We start from the raw sequence: 6,691 nt of genomic DNA, 5'->3' as shown, positions 1-6,691 counted from the left end.
TAGGCTGTGCTTCCCCTAGCTTCCAATAGGAGTCGCCACTGATTAGTGGATGATTGACTTGATGGACTGAGATGATGAGGGAATTCGGTTGATGATGGCAATGGTGTTGTTGCCAGGTTTGTCACAGGAGGAAACACAAAAATTGGGACACACAGATGTCCGAAGCGACTTACAGGCTACAGGTTACAGTCCCTGGATCAATGTTAGGTGTCTTGCTCAAGTGCACTTCAGCCATGGATGGAAGTCTATGGAATGGTGAGTGCAGGATTCAAACCTGCAATCCTGTAATCTAGAGTTCAACTCATAGAGGTAGAAAATAACACTAGAGAGGACACAGCAATTTGCGACAGCACTGAAAAATGGCAGCTGGAGCTTCCCAACTTCCGTAGGTAGTGTAGTACCTTCAGGCAATGCAAGTCCCTGTCAATTTTTTGACTAAAACTGTGAATATGAAGTAACACATTAATCAAAGACCAGATTTGAAATGTCAGGCTAAATATCTACTTAAATCATATGAGTCGATAAAATACATTTAAAAAGCAAATAATATCTTTTATGAACATAGCTAGCAACATACTTCAACTATTGTCCTTGTATAGTGTGTTGATGGACATTTTCACATGATTAAGCCATTTCTGACAGAGGTGAGCCTCGTTCTCCGTTAATTTCCCTTTCTCTGCTCTACCTACAGATAATGGCCGATACAGATTGCCGTAAAAAGGGGGGCGGGGTCCTCTCTAGTGTTATTTTCTACCTCTATGGTTCAACTCCTTAGCCAATAGAGTTCTTCAGCGGAAGCGGAAGCATATAGTAGATTGTAGTCTTTCATGTTAGCATTTAAGGACGTCCTGGTTCCTATCGGCTTCCGGCCTCCATTGGGAATGAATAGGGGTAAATTTCAAATAAGCTCCGAGTGCAAGCACGCGCTTAGCGAACCCCCGCAAACTGTCGAGGGTGTTAAAAATAGGCTGTAGGTATGACATGGTTGATCATTTTGTGTCAAACTTCGACATAAATACGATGTTGCGTCCATATGCTAAACCCGGAAGCTTTTGGCGACTACAGAAACGGCGCCAGTATCTAACGGCATGTACGTGCGGAAGGTTGTACCCATGGCAACCAAAGGAAAGTATGTAGTTCGGAAGTTTTAATGATCAGAAAGGGGTTAGCAATATTGAATTATAATCGTCATGATTTAACATGTGAATACACCAACATGATGATACGATCCGTTCCACTAATGAGAAAGGGATGCGGGGACACGCTAATGTTCGTTGTTGCCGTGCAACTTATATTTTTGCCAAACCTGAATCTCTATGGCGTTTTGCAATGTAAAAAATCGCCAGGGAACCGGTAGTCCAAACGCCGCATACAAGTTGACGTCAACGCTGAAGAGCTCTATACACCACGGCTACTCAGATGTAGTTAGTCAGGAGTTTCGTGTTTGCTTGGGTAACTATGACAACCATGGTTCGGGACTATGGTTTAACCATGCCTCTTCCCCCCACCATGTTTTTTAAAACCATGGTTTGAAAAAGGGGGCTTTTTGGGGTGGGGGAGCATGGTTTTAAAAAAAATCATGGTTTGGGGGGTTTATGGCAAAGAGTATACTAGGGTTAAACCATAGGTTAAACCATAGTCACAAACCATGGTTGTCATGGTTACACTAAAAACCATGATTAGCCTAACTATAATCCATGGTAAATCTATGGTAAAACCATGATCAGTTTTCATAGTAGAACCATGGTTAATCTTTGTAAGGACTATTACTATGACAGCTACTGTACTAGAACTATGGTTGGTTGATAGTACTTAGAATCACCATGAAATGTGGTACGTTTTCGTAAGGGTAGAGTAATCATGACATAGCATGGTAGAACCATGTTACTTCATAAAAATCACAGTAATACCATAGTAAGCTATAGTACAATCATGGTAGGTTCAGAGTAGGCCTACTTAGAGTAATCATGACATACCATGGTAGAACCATGATAATCATAGTAATACCAGAGACGATTTAAATGCAGAGACGGCCAGCTCGACGTTCCTTCCTGTTTCACTTATGACGTCGCCCACGCCCCTTTAGGAGACCTGATTGAGGCAGTCGGTTCATAAGCAAAATAGGGAGGCGGAGCACTCGGAGGGTCACAGGCAGCCCCAAAATGAATGGCAGTGAACGAGAAGCCAGCGTATTGAAGGATAAAAGTCGCTGTTTTGAACTAATAATCGTCCGGGGAAACTTCCTTCAAAGTTCACAGCCTGCCTCGTGAATTCAGGGAAATGACAAAAAACTTACCAAGTAATACGGTACGGTAATAAAATCCGTGTATCATTCGTTCATTTGTTTTTTCGATTTAAAACAGAATTGAAAAAATGAAAACAGCATTTGATTTTTCGTTTTTCCCTTTTCAAAACCAAAACCAGAAATCGGATTACGGTTCGTTTTCTCGTTTTTTCCATTCTGCACCTCCAAACGGAAAATGGAAAATGAAACATTCGAAATTCTGATTAACAAAATCCTGGCGGCGTTGGTTGTCAGGGAAACCAATCGCGAGCCACATTAGTAACCATTTACAGCGTAGTAACAGTATATCACTTCATTCATTGAGCGTAAGGATACCTAATAATGGCTGGTTTGGAAGAGCACTGTGAGCTCATAGAGCAAATGTTTCGGTCGGGAAAGACCCATTCCGAAATGTCTGAGACATTACGAATTATGGGAGTTAAGGGCTCATCGGAGATGTCTGTGAGGAGGTTCTGTGGCGAAGTGGGGCTACGACGGAAGGGGCACGTTACAGACCAGGAGTTGGAAGAAGCAGTGATATCTTCCATTCAAAAGGTGAGTAGGCCTAGTCTAAGTCTAGTCATGTGTTTGAATATTATTGTCAGAGCTGTATGAGTCCCGTAGTCGATTCAGGGCCAGACGAGCCCCAGATGTGGATCAAACAAATTGCCATCTGGTTATGGGCTACTCTTGTCAAATATCCTATAGCCGACTAGCTGTAATAATTGTAGGCTAATCCTGACGTAGGACATTTGTTTGAATTTTCATTTGTGTGTTTATTTACTGTTCATAGGCTGGTCCAACGTACGGACGGAAATTTATGACGGGATACCTGTCATCTGTGGGGGTTAAAGTGGGTGAATCCCGAGTTGGAAGGATCCTCCGGTCCGTCCATCAACCTTACAACGAGCTGCGTCGTGAGGTAGGCCTAAAGCGTGCGCAAATATGAGTTCTGAAATCGCTGACATCATGAGTTGTAATGTCAGAGGTGGAAACCCATCCTACATTAATCCAAGATAGTAAAGTAGTAAATGTGCTTAATTGCCATCCTGCATGGTGTCATGTTATTTTGCATCATGGCATTTTGTCCCTTTTTTTTTTTTTTTTTAAAACTCAGTATACTCAGGGCAGGTCCCAGTGTAATTGACATAAAAACTACTCAAGTGCAATACTTAAGTGTAGGGCTAATTAGTTATTTTCCACCACTGCTTAATGTTGTGTGTGTAGCAGAAGGTCTACATAGTAGCCTAATCATATTTGCAAATAACCTGAATGTTTGTGTTGATGTATGGGCCTATATTTCCATTGATTACATTGTACTTCTTTTAGGGAGCTAGAAACCTGAATCCAGTCCCTTATCATGCTGATTATACTGGCCATAAGCTGCATATGGACCAAAACGAGAAGTTAGGCATGTTTGGCGTTACCCATGTGTTGGCTGTGGACGGGTTCAGCAGCAAAATTGTTGCAACATCGACAATGCCTGTGAAGAACAATCTTGTCATCTATGAGAGGGTTTACAGGCAAGTCTGCAATCCTCTGTATCAATGTCACATGTCTGCTCAAACGCAAATGTGCTGTAGCCTACAAGTGATTAATCCGTTAATGCATTAAGTAATCAATGTCAATTTACACTGACCTTTTTCGTTTCTTTTCTTTCTTTTTTTATACAGGGAAGCAGTTGTCAACTATGGGATGTGGGATCAGGTTAGAGTGGATCACGGGAAGGAGTTCTACTTAACACTGTATATGCAGGAGAAGTTGGCTGACCACCGACACAACACCAACTGTCTTACCTTCAGACAACATCTTCAAAGGTATTTTTTTTCTGCTACTACTTCTACTAGGTCTTCTACTTGGAGCATGCTTAAAACGATTTTAGCTGTCTTCAGTCTTTTATGACTTTTGGGTGGTTAAAAGGATGTCTGAAGTGTGTCATATACAAAACATTTTCTTTGTGTGTGTGTTTTAAACAGAACCTTCGCGTGGAGAGAATTTGGCCAGAGGTCAACAACAGGGTAAATTATCCGATCAAACAGGCCCTCATCCACCTACAGGACCAGGAACTGTTGGATATGCAGGACGACATGACCAAATTCTGCGTCTCTAATTTGGCTTGTCAAGTCAGTGCAATTGGACTTGCCCGAGTTGTGCAGTCCTGGAATGCACACAGAATACCAGGTAAAGTGTAATAGCTAACAAGTGTAATAGTTCGTATCTGACAAAAAAAGGTTGTGCGAAACTTAAAACTTTATTTTTACCCATAGACAACGGTAAGTTTTGCTGAGCACTTCCTAACTTCGTAAAGAATTCCTTAAGAAAAACTTGCAACAACTTCAGTTTGTCGTTTAAACAAACGTCGCATCGACTCGATGCCTCTGCGCTACAGTAGGTTATGCTAGGCTATGCGATGCATCTGACACCGAGATCTGTCTTGTTTTAGCTCTACGACTATAGCTTGAAGGGAGAGTGGACAAGAACAATGCACGTTGCTCAAACACGCTGTGGTAAGTGAGCTCTTATGTATGCACTTATTCCAATGTTATTGGTTTCTGATGTTTGTTTGTTCCATGTCTTCTCAAACAAAAGTTTAATGCCATTTTATAATCGATTGCTTGAGTGCTCTATTGGAGTCAATGTAAAGGTGGGGGGGCTGCAGTCTTGGATACCCAAATGCTCCGTTCAGCACCAAATGTCAAAATTGTGATGAGAACATCTCTACTTCACCCCAGAAGTCACACAAACAGGGCTTAATGTCTAAAATAGCGAACTACCACTTTAAGTTTGCGTCTTGTGGTGCCCCCAAACTGTCTGTAATTGGTTGGTGCCCATGGACACTGTGGCACTAGCCCTTATGCCACCTTATTAGGTGAGCCATCTTTATTATCACAGAGGACCCTCTCACCCCCTCCATCAACTCCCACCACACCGCAGAATCAATCTTCTACCACCAACTACAAGAACTCCTCAGCAGAAAGAATCTCAACAGACAATAAAGTTTTAATGTTTAATCTGTTATTTTATCTTATTGTTTTATTTTGTTGATATTGCTCAAGTGATGAGTGGTGTTGGGAGTTATGCAGTGCATAAGTATTTAATAAGGTAGGTGTAAGCACTGTGTTTAGTTCTTTGGGGGTGTTGTAGGGCCAAGACATTGTTTGCCTGTCACCAGAGACAATATTAACCTTACTGTCACCAACATTGTAATGGCTATGTCTTAATCTGTAACTAAGGCTCTATGTAATGTCATAGCAGTGTAATGTAGCTGAGTAATTTCAGCAAATAGTGAATAGGCCCATAGGTGACCATCATCTTTAATGTGCATAGGCTATAGAGTGTGCATGGCTTGTCTTGGGCACAGGTAAAGGGAATGTTGGGGGCGGGGAGGGGGGATAACAGACTGATACAACATTAGGGGGGCTGTCATATACAATTCTAGTAACTTTAAGGATGTTAATGGTGTTCAGTGTGGTGGGTCAGAAAGAAGCTATTCATGAGCCTGCTAATTTGTAGCCATGCTGCTCCTGGGTGGGAGGTGAAAGAATCATGACTTATGAGCTTCAAGCCTAAATTGCCAGATCCACATTTCAGTGAGAGTAGGGCATAATAAATATGATTTTGTGAAGGGCAATGCCTGACATTTTTAAACATAGTAGCCTAATATTGTAGTGCATTAATATGCAGCATGGTGGCGCGCTGGTTCTCACACAGACCCTTGGTTTTTCGCTCAACTTTGAGCAATGTCCATCTGCGCGAAAACCAGGTTACCATTACAGCTGAGTAACTTGCCCAACAGTGGTGATATCGCCAACAACTGTGACCATATTTTGAAATGGTACACATAGGTTACATTGGAGGTCGCTGATCGCTGATTTTTTTAAGATCATTATTATTTATATCAAATGCTCAGAAACACCAAGATGCCTCGTATGCATAGTAGGCAGAGTGGGTCGTGTGGTGAGGTGGCTCGCGATTGGTTTCCCTGACAACCAACGCCGCCAGGATTTTGTTAATCGGAATTTCGAATGTTTCATTTCCCATTTTCCGTTTGGAGGTGCAGAATGGAAAAAACGAGAAAACGAACCGTAATCCGATTTGTGGTTTTGGTTTTGAAAAGGGAAAAACGAAAAATCAAATGCTGTTTTCATTTTTTCAATTCTGTTGTAAAACGAAAAAACGAATGAACGAATGATACACGGATTTAATAATCATACGTACATCCAGATGACCACGAGCACTTGTAGAATCCACAGTCCCCCCCTATCAGCTCAGTTTGACAGCTGTCAGAAAGCACCCAGCGAACGGGGCATTTGGAGGGTACACTATTTACAGCCTTCTCGCTATTTAACCCATGCCTGCAGTTAGGGGCGCTGTCGAGACGGGAGCGCAGCCTATTCATTCTGAATG

General features: G+C 42.0%; 1 pseudogene; it reads left to right on the top strand.

Annotated features, from left to right (window-relative positions):
• The first annotated feature begins 2,626 nt into the window (after positions 1-2,626).
• On the top strand, positions 2,627-5,280 carry LOC134467582 (uncharacterized; annotated as a pseudogene).
• Positions 5,281-6,691: the final 1,411 nt, after the last annotated feature.

Source organism: Engraulis encrasicolus, chromosome 17 (assembly GCF_034702125.1).
Source record: "Engraulis encrasicolus isolate BLACKSEA-1 chromosome 17, IST_EnEncr_1.0, whole genome shotgun sequence".
Classification (NCBI taxonomy): domain Eukaryota; kingdom Metazoa; phylum Chordata; class Actinopteri; order Clupeiformes; family Engraulidae; genus Engraulis; species Engraulis encrasicolus.
The sequence above is the reverse complement of the archived record's forward strand: the minus strand, read 5'-3'. Positions and strand labels throughout refer to the sequence as shown.